The following is an 11,396-nucleotide window of genomic DNA, read 5'->3' as shown; positions in this document are numbered from 1 at the left end:
GTGACAAGAAATGAATAAGAAAAGATTCAGCACTATTTTACTCGTAGGTACATTTTTATAGACCGTATTGGCTTGTTTTAACAAAATTCGGGTTTACTTGCTTCTATTGAAGCGAACAAGATGCTTTATGAAACATCACGATCTCAAATCATTATGTGATTGTGTGGAGGTGCAGAAATGTGTGAATTCCATCCCAGCGAAAAAGCATCGAAAGAAATGGAACGTAATTTAACGTAATTTACATTTGTTAAATTGTGAAAAAAATTGACAATACAGAAATGGGGGTTTTAACCATTAAATCCAAATGCACACCATACTTTTAATCTCAGATTAGGATTTGATTATTTACAAATCAAGGCTATTGCATAAGCCTGTATACAAAATTCACAAACATTACATATTAAACCAAAATATATTTATATACCTTTAGTCTATATACCCACTAATACCTCCTATTTTTCATATTGTTGTGATTCCTAAATCTGTATACACTGTAAAACAAATAGTGTGTTTAACAAGTCATGTTAAAACATTTTTTTTAATTACTTTAACACATCAGATTATTTACTAAATTTTATTTTATAAATTGTATTTTTTTTCAGTTTAATGGAATTTAAGTTCAATTAACTTGTAAAGACAGGCAATTTAAGGAAGTTTTTGAACTAAGGTTTTTTGAAGTTGAAGTTAAACAGTACTTGGGCCTATGGAGTAGGAAATGATCCTATTAGTGCATATACTGTATCAATACTCATAGTTTTAGACATACCACCACATCATCAAACATAATAAGAGAGTGATCACAGACAGATTAAATCTATATCTTGAATGCACTGGGAGTCAATAAAAGGGTCTGGCTCCAATTGAAAATGTGATGTAAATCAGTGCAGGAAAGAGGGTGAGATAGCCCTCAACCCTGTGTTAATGAACAGTGAATTAGGGTGCTGTACGGAATAAGGTTGGGGTTGATTGTGTCCACCATGACGCCACCATGTGAAACAGTTTTTTTAAACCAGGCACTTCAGTCTGTTACCAAAATCGATTAAAATGACTCATTCACTAATATAAGCATGCCTCTCTTTTCCATGCCTTCAGTGCCTAGAAAAGGGTTTAACCAGCACTTACCATTGCAACAACAGCTGTATGCAGAAAGCATGCAGGAAATACATAATGAAGTGCTAAATATGTGGGAAAAATGCCTTTTCTAAATGTGCAGCAAACCAGAAACACTCAAACACTCAGAACAGTCATAGATTTTGAATTATTCCAGATTTCAAAACATTTCTGTAAAGAGGCTGACTTGGTTCTCTTAAAGGAGATGACTTCAAAATTCATTAACCCTTGTGTTTACCCATGGTCTTTAAGTTTTATCACGATCACTTAGATAAAAAAGCCAGCATGACTCTTTTTTAAGGTTAGCACCCTCCTCAGTGCTGTGCGCATTCACACACTTTCTCACAAAGACACAAAACTCAATTAGCTGTAAGCATGTTTGCTAATCACACACCATCCCGGCATCTGTTTCACGGTTTGGTCCCAGAAAAAACGTTAAAAATAGGAGGAGCCTAGAGTGTTTGTTTGCGGAATAACTGATTTAGGCCACAGCAGCTAGTATAATGGAGTGCATAGCTTGATGGCATGTGTTGTTCTTGCCTATTTGTCAGATCTAACCTGGAGGTTAATGGCCCGTGTCAAATCAGATGCCTGCAGCACTGCATTGTAAGGCTCTTCACATGCTGTGTTTAATACTGGGCTATCTTCTTTATAAACCCTGCTTTTAACCAATTGCACTTTTCCATGTTTAAAAAAGAACTAGGGCTTAAAGTCCAGTAGGGTCCAGCAAAGCAGGTTAGTCTAGTTTTAGATGTTTAAACAGATGGACTGAATGAATACATGCAGAGGGTCCTTTTATGCATAATCTGTAAGCATGTTGCCCAAATGCCCAAAAGTTTGTCATTCTGCTCGAAATTTGCAAAAATGTCACAAAAACTGTTGTTCACTATATGGCGGTGCGATTGTGTAAATATTTGTTCAGTTTACGATTAGGTAAATGTGTTGGTGAGCCAGGTTGTCCAGGTGACAGGGTCTTGATTGTAGTCAACATTAGCTGTAAGATTTCTACATTCCCACAGCTGTTGTTGTTGTGTATTGTGGCCATGGAATGCAGGGTGCAATCATTACCACGGTAACACGTCACAGGACTTCAACACACAGAGGACAAAACAGTCTCGTACCTTAAATTGTCATCGTTTCAAATGTACGCAACACAGCACACATCATTAAAGTCTCTCCAGTGCAGGTGGTTTGGGTAAAAAATGTGTAATGAACTACTAATCATGCATCGGCATGCATTCAGTGTGTGTGTGTTTGTGTGTGCAGTTGCGTTTTGTGAATGAGTGTGTGTGAGGTCTGAGCCCACCCTTAGTTCACTGATGCTGACGTGACCTGAGTCTGTTCTAGCAGTGGAGATTGGCTGATCCTTTTGGGACCTGTAAAACCATCGCCATGGAGAACTTAACCTGTCACCAGTGAGATTTAGGGGTCCCGGTGGTTGTTTTAAAAGTTTCTCTGTGACGGCACGCACAAGTTTTGATTCTGTGCTTTATTAAAAATATGTTCATATCACACAGGTACAGACACATATTTGTGTATATGTACCCACTTAATCTTTATCAGATGTGTATGCGAAAACGGTATTGTTTTATGGACTTTCGTTCTTTTGTAAAAAAAATTAAGTATATAAACCTTACCCAACAGTACGAAATGTTTGACTTGACTTGTTTATTAAGTCATTTAAATTAAACACATCCTGTCAGAAATCTGCGATCGCAGCAACTTTCAGACGCCAGATTGTGGTGTGACAGCCCTATAATAGATCTCTATGTACATTTAATTAATCTATATCATTAAAATGCCATTACCATCATTGTTCAACCTGTCAAACATAACATATCTCACCCTTTCCTCCAAAGAAATAAAAAAATACGGCGAAAATGATTAAAAATACACGATAATTAAACCAATATGATTTAAATGTATTGTTTAGGCCTATGATTTAAATAAGATGTTTATTATTTGTTACTCTATATGAACCTAATAATGCAAAGAATTGCATTTAAACAATAATAAACACTATGAAGCTGGAATGCACAGTGATAAACAGTATATTCTTGCTGTCCTTCAAAAATCCAGATATCCAAATTCTATGTTTTACAGGAAATTGAAAAAAAGGTTATAAATGGTTAAATGCTGTGTTGCCATATACAATACTTTTTTAATTGGTTAGATTTTTAAGGAATCATTCACATTCAAAATGAAAATTCTATTCTCATTCGAAACCTGTGTGATTTTCATTCTTCTGCAAAACACAAAAGAAGATATTTTGAAAAATATAACCAAAAACCATTAGTCCCCATTCTATGGTATGGACACAAAACCAATGCCAATGGGTCAAAAAGTAAAAAAACATATCTTCTTTTTTGTTATGCAGAAGAAAGAAAATCACACAGGTTTGAAAGTAGGCGTTTAAATGAAGACAGAATTTCAATTTTGAAAGTGAACTGTAAATTTGGAACACCCAGCGACAAACATAAAGAGTCACTGATAAAAAAGATTTATTGAAGAAATAAAATTCATGAAATTTTAAGATACAAGGACTGCAGATACAAGAACAGCGACAATATCCACTTTGTTTATAATCTTTGTTCACTTGTTGTGTCTGTTAGAGCTATATTTAGAGCTGTCACTAACACAATAATGATGTATTTCATTATTACGTTTCTGTCATTGTTACGTTCCTCTCTCACTATCGTGTTACATAAGCTCACTGTCTGCTAATCTACAGACATACAGTGGCATTGTGGGTGCCCTCATGCTTTACTTGCTGTGTCTACTGCACACACAGTCTGTGTGCGGTGGGTGGGTGGTGTTTTGTGTGTTTAGCTGTAAAAGTTTGCCGTGAGTATGCGAGGCAGATGGCTCACCTGGGAAGTGTGTACGCTGTTCCTCCGTACACACTACCCAGAATCCTTTGCCTCGGTCAACAGCCTGTAACATTCCAGCACTGGGCCCGTCGTGGGGAAGATGACATCATCACTGTGGAAATCAACAGTCTGAATCATCTAACTAAACAAGTGCCATTGACAAAAATAGGTATGGCCATATGACAGACCGAAAAAAATAAACCACCCAGTGGTCACTTTCCTACAGTTTCCCATTGCTGTCTGTCAGGGCCTCTTGCTGTCTATAAGGGCCTCATTGCCCTGCATGATATATGTCTATGTGTCTACGCTCATACATGTGTGAAAACCTAATACCAGCAGAGCTGGAGCCATTTTGCTTGACACTAAATAAATAAATAAAAAAACTGATATTTTGACAAAGAAACTTTGAAAGGCAAATAACATGTCTGTGCTTAGAGCAACACACACTTTCTAAGCTTGTGACTTTGTGTTTGCATGCATGTGTGGCTATTTGTGTGTGGCCTTAAGGTTCTCATTGAACCATGCATGGAAATGGCTGCCAAGCTTCATTTAGGGTGGACAGGCAGACCCTCCCTAAGGGCCCCAACCCCAAACGCCTCTCCAAATACTTTCACACATTCAGAAAAACTGGGACATGGAAAGGCCGAAAGTTTCAAGATATTGAACTTGTAAAACTGCCTTATGTTGAAAAGCACACATTCTCAATATAGAAGTGAATAATTGAAGTGTATATAGAAAAGTATCTTGGAAATCAGAAGAAAGACAACCAATGATGACTAACTCTCATTTTAAAGACGAAACACTAAAATCTTGGACTAAAAACAAGTAAGGGATAAAACCTGAATGCTGATACCTTTTAAACTTTTCACCTCAGACTGAAATTCAGTCATCTTGAAATATGACTCTGCATACTGCAAACGTAGTTTCACACCCTACAGTCATTTGTGATGACATAAATGACCTCTCCCACACAGAACCAGACGCCAGTACATCAGGAACTCCTCATGTCTGATTGCTTCTATGTGTATATGAAACTATGTCTGTGTTGGTGCATGTCATGTAGCCTACTCTGAATACTCGGTTGACATTAGATTTGAAGTGTGATGTTTGCTCATCCCCACTGATTCAGTGCTTTGCTAACCACGTGACAGATATGGCGTTTTGATGTGATGTGAGATGCATGAAATCTCAACCAATACCTTTGACCTCTTTATTATAAAGTGCTCAAAATGTTGTCTCCTACATGTTACTGCAAGCTACAGTATATGTGACAAAACTAGAATTCTGTTTCACAAGCTTAAAACTACATTCTAAACATTTTTCAGATGACATGTTAGCATTATCCAGGGCGGCCAACTCTCATGCATTCGACGTGAGACTCATGTAATTGACACTCTTCTCATGCAGGGGCGCAATAAAAAAATTTTTTTTGTGGTTTATAATACTTTTTTAAAATAAATGCCCATTCTTTTTTACATCTCAGTGGTCTAGCAGTGGACCAGCGGTGGACCCAATGTCAAAATAAGGTGGCTAATCAAATGTAAAAAGGCAGAAGTTACTGCAAAGAGAGCCGAGCAGTGACCCATCAAATCAAAGAAGACAGTTAAAGGGATATTTCAGAGGCAAAATAAAATGTACCCATGTTTTATTCACCCTTAAGGCATCCTAACTGAATATATCTTGAAGAATAATGCAGTCAAAGTTATAATATCATGTATCGTTTTACTTCCAAGCGGTAGAATGGCAGTGCGTCAATATAACAGCGCTTCAGAGCACCAAACACCAGGACTCCAAGACACAGAAGCAACTTCTCCCCCCAGGCAATCTCCCTCCTAAACAGATAACTGATAACTGCTCCTTAAGAGCAATATTCCACTTTCACTATTCCTATAGTGTGCACTATAGTGCCTTATTATATGTACATTTTATTTATAAATGTATGTAGACCTAACACTACCACTACTTACAATATTATCCATTTGCACAAGTGTACATACAATCTGTTATTATGTATATTCTACTATATACTAATATATGTAATAATATTTTTACAACTTCACAATACATTATTTTAGTAACCCAGCCCCCCAAGGGCCAAAAAATCTCACTCCAATATGAACTGAAAAGTTGTTAGCCCTAGCATTAGCATTAGTTTGGACAAAAATAGCCCTAACATCACACAGTTTAAACTGGTTGCAATACTTAGTATATAATAATAATATAATGAGTGAATGCTAACTGTACATTTGGGTAAATTATACTTTCAACAACACATTACGACATTCATTAATGCGCACATGTACAAAACCATACACTCATGTGCAGCACACACACTGTGGATAATAAACGTGGTCACTTTGTAGAGAAGGAAGATTTTGAGTAACACTAAGGTGCAGAAATGTGGAGAATGTCTGTCACGTTTGCTTGGAACAAACACGCCGACAATCTCGCTATCCTTTGTGTGTATGTGCATGTGCGCACGCGTATGGTTGTATTTGGATGCAGATCTCAACAGAATTTTCCATCAGTAGAACTCATTTAAGAATTAGGGATAGTGATGAATGAACATTTTATCAATATACTGGACAATCGTGATAAATCCAAAATTCTGCATAGTTGCACACATTAGTCAAGTGGTTGACAGATGCATGTCTAAAGAATGTAAATGAAGACAACAGTGGCATTTGTTAGGTCTTATCACCCTTTTCTTTGTTGGTGTGTTTACATGACCAGGTTAAGCATTATCTTTGTTTCTGTTCTTTGATAATGTTGCCCACCCACTGCCATTTGCTCAGATGTTGCTGAGAGAACGGAGACTTAATTAATATCTTGGTTATGTTTCATTTAGATATCAATTCTGTGTAAAGACAATTTAGAGTAAGAGTATAGTGATTAATGTACATCCAGTGGCTCTGATAATTGGATCAGAATCTGATGAGGAACATTTCTTTGGTCTGTTAAGAGACATTTATTTTAAGTGTAGTTGAGTATTACCATGCATCAAAGAAGTCTCTCGTGGGACCTTTGACCTTTTAATACCTTTTACTTATTTTTTCAGCCTTTGGTTTAATTGCCCTGAAAATGTCTGTTAAATACACACACTTTCATGCATACACATCCCCATAACCGGTCAGACATAACCTCCGGGACACCATAAACCAAAGACTACCAGATGTGAACACTCACACTCAACCGGATTCATGTGTCAAACATGCCTTCACAAAGATGCTTGAGCAAATAAACTTCAATAAACATTTTACAAATAGTATGTGTCTGTTCAGTTAAAATGATAAAACAATAGCTGATGTTCATTCGGATATAAAGTATTTGGACACTTTATGGACATCAGACATCAGTTTAACCTGTTAATGTGATGAACTATATCATCTAGCATCATTTGTTTGTCATTCTTCGTGATGTTTTTGACACAATTCATACATTTGTAAGTGTAACTAAGGTGGACACTACAGTTCAAATGTACATACCACTGTAAACCAAACCTAAAATAATAAATGATAACTGAGAGAAAATAAAGTATAACATAAAAACAACATACTTACCCACATTTGAAACAACATAGAATTTTTGGAGAGTACTAATATTACATGAAAAAACATATTTATATAAAATGTTAAAACATAGATATAATGTCTGAAGTTCCACTTGGGGTCTGCCTAGAAGAATTCCTGCAATGTGGTCAGACCCTCCACTGCAGCCCACCAGGTCTGAATCCAGCCGAATCTTGAAACAAATGTAGAAAGACATTGTCAGGTTGAGCGTTAAATGGACAAACTGTTTATGGAAATGAAGGGATGTGTGTGAATAGATGTGTTTGTGTGGGATAGCATAGAAGGATGATGTGTGTCTTCGGATCGCTGCGTTTGCAAAGAGAATCCATGGTGGCTGAAAAGGAAAATACACATTAAGTAGAAAGAGTGACAGACCTGGAGCTCAAATAGAGAAAGCGAGACAAACCAGATGGGCCAATAGAATACAGAGACATGCCATAATTTACTATTTTTCATTTATATGAATATATAATTCAAATTTCAATCACGTTTAGTTAAATATGGCAGTTAAATAAGGTCGATATTTGATCATTTAAGTGCTTTACCACAGTTATGAGTCCTTCCTCAAACCCATTACTGAAAGTGATGATTAGTAAGATTATATGCAATGTCTTACTTGCGTCATATTGATGAGATTAATTATGCGTATTAAAAGTTTCTATCCTCTAGAACAGAAAGAACCACTACATCTTATCCACGAGAGCAGAGAAAAAAAACGTGACATGTGATCTTATGAAATGGACCACACTCTGTGTGCGAGTGACAGTAGGAGTGTCATTTTTAGAAGTGCACACACAAGTTATTGAGAAAATTCTGTTTCATACCCCACACATAAAAACTGTAAAGGTTAATGAAAGAATGTTTTAATGTCATTTTTATAAACTCACATCTATTGTAATCTTCAGAGATGTGTGTATATTTCTTTTGCTGTTTATGTTTTGTGATAATATCCTGTGCTTGTGTGTGTTTTCCATAATTAGTAAACATCTGTTTTGTTTCTTAACCTCTCTAACAGGTGTATAATGGGGTGGTGGAAACAGGGGGTATTTATTTTAGTCCTATAGTTAATTTCTGAACATTCTTCAATTTTTTATCCTAAACATTCAGGGGCAGTTTCCCGGACAGGGCTTAAGCCTAGTCCTAGACTAACTTTAATGTTAGAGGTTACTCAATCGAAAATAACTTGCACTGAAATAACTTAAAATATATGAGTGCGATTGTTTGTCTTAAGGTGCAGACCTGTAAAGTTGTTAGTAAAAAAAAATGTTTTAATTTAATTAAATATCCTAATTTAACTAAGCCCTAGTCCTGATTTAAAATAATCCATATCCGGAAACCCGCCCCTTAGATTCACCAATTTCTTATGCTATATGACGTTCATTGAGGGACAACCTCATCTCCACAACGTTGGGCTTTTGTTAGATCTTGACTCCATATGACAAGAGGTGCCCACTACGGTCCTAGGTTGTGTAGGCCTACCCTACCTTTTTGCAATAGCCCGAATAATCATAAACTTTCTGTTGCTCCTATAAAAGATATAGTTCATCCAATAAATTCATAATTTTCTCACCTTCAGTTAAACTTTTTATACAAGTTTTCAGATGAACACACAAATAGAAGAATGTTTGTAATCAAACAGTTCTTAGGCACTATTGATGACTGTATAAGGGAAAAAAATACACAATGATAATGGTGCCCCAGAACTTTTTTGGTGTTCAGAACAAAGAAATGTATACAGGTTTGGAAACAACTTGATGGGGACTAAATGATGACAGAATTTTCTTTTTTAGTGAACTATACCTTTAAGACCCAGCTGGTAAACAAATGTAAAGTAGTGTGTATGTGGCTGTGTGTATGTATATTTGCAAGCATGCGTGCAACAGGTATTGATGGGCTTTTGGACACCCACCTTGTCCGGATGAATTTGGTCCCTGCCTTAGTCAAAAAGTGTTTATTTTTGGGGAATAAAAATGTAGCATTGCACTTTCAGCACATGAGGGGCCACCCAAGTGTAGAGATGTATACGAAACACAAGTGTCCGCCCTTATGTTCACAAGTGACCAGTAGACACTAGCTGAATAGCCTTCACCATGCATGTTAATCTCTTATATCGGAAGTTTAATAACTTGGGAACAAGAAAAGCATGAACGTTTTCTGAATAATGTAAATCCTACCAGTTTGGGTGACTACCTGAATAAATGTCTTTCAGGTCAAATTGCTCTTTAACATAAAGAAACCAGACGTGTTTGATATTGCTGGCTTAATCTACTGCAACAACATGCCATATAATCTTGTGTAAACCCATATTATTAATATACAGACTTGCACCTTTATCCATTTTATTCTGAGTGGAATAGGATACGGGCAGCAATCTACTGTCTGTAATGGTCATCTGTTGTCTCAATCATAGCACCTGCTGTCATGTCAAGAGCTTCCATTCTGGCTCACTGTGACATACCATAAAAAATCATTTTGATTTGTCCATCTGTTTATAAAAACGATCAGAAATCATGTTCACACTAATGCAATGAAAGTATTGCGAATAATACCTAAATATTAAAAGGTGGGAAAGTTCTATCAGCCATTTGACGCAGTGGGAGTCCATTACACAAGCCACGTTTTTCAGTTTGCTGTTTGATGGAATGCTCAAAGCGGACTATTTCAAGTGATGTTCTCCATATCTCCCAGCTGTAGAGCAGCGCTGAAATACAGGCCTTGTGATCTACGTGTTCTGTGCTGCTCCGCTGAGCTCTTTGTTTTGATAGACTGCATAAGTTGGCCACCGCGGTGCAGATGATCAATTTTGTCTCAGTGAGGTCAGAGAGGCAGTAGAGACTCATTCTGTCTTCTCTCAGCTAATGAGCTGGAATGCCCTAAAAAGATCAGAGAGCAGTTTATCAAAGGCTCTACTAACAAACAAGCCCAAATAAGAATATTCAATTTTGCGGTTATTTCTATTCTTGTGAATATATGGCACAGACAAGTACTTTGTAATCCTGTATAACCTCTAAACCCGACACCTCACGTCACCGTCAAACTCTTGCAATCTTTAGTTACGTTACATAATTACAATTTTAATGAATTACTCCATGATAGCTAAAAAAATAAACATACTTTCTAAGATATGATTGCAAAAATGCATATAAATTTACTTTCTAAGATTTAACAAGTTAAATTAATACATCATCTTGTCCACTAGTGGGTGCCGTTTATCACAATTTTCTCAATTGAAGCTGTATGCATGAGTGAAGTGCGATTTCGAATATGCCATAAAAATGCCTAAAACACAGTTCAGTGGGATGTTTTGTTTCTTCCTTCTTTGACAGAATTACCTTATTGGTGTCTTGGGGCTACTGATGAGCTATATGAGATGTTTGTTTATCTATGTATGACTCTTATCTATATATGAGTCTGCGCTACATAAGAACCACTGTTTATAACCCACATTTTCATATATAAAAAGCGCAAACTTATAAACAATATTTTGTATAAAAGAGCAACGGTGTATTTTTTTAGTGAGTGTGTTTGTGTGTAAATTGAAATGTCATGTTAAAAAAATCATCACCTTTCCACTGTGGCAATCGTGTTAATCCTGTAATATCACAAGATGAAGAAGAGTTTTACACCACTAGATGGTGTGTTTGGGATACAATTGATAATATCGGACACACACCTACACAGACAGAAAGAGAGAGAGAGAGAGAGAGAGAGAGAGAGAGAGAGAGAGAGAGAGAGAGAGAGAGAGAATGTAGACGAGCATTGTGCTGATAAGATAGAAGATAAGTGACTTGGCTGACGGACTCTGATTTACCACATAACTATCTCAAGGACAGAAAAGGGGGTAATT

Source organism: Triplophysa dalaica, chromosome 8 (genome assembly GCF_015846415.1).
Source record: "Triplophysa dalaica isolate WHDGS20190420 chromosome 8, ASM1584641v1, whole genome shotgun sequence".
NCBI classification, from domain to species: domain Eukaryota; kingdom Metazoa; phylum Chordata; class Actinopteri; order Cypriniformes; family Nemacheilidae; genus Triplophysa; species Triplophysa dalaica.
Note: the sequence above shows the minus strand (reverse complement) of the source record.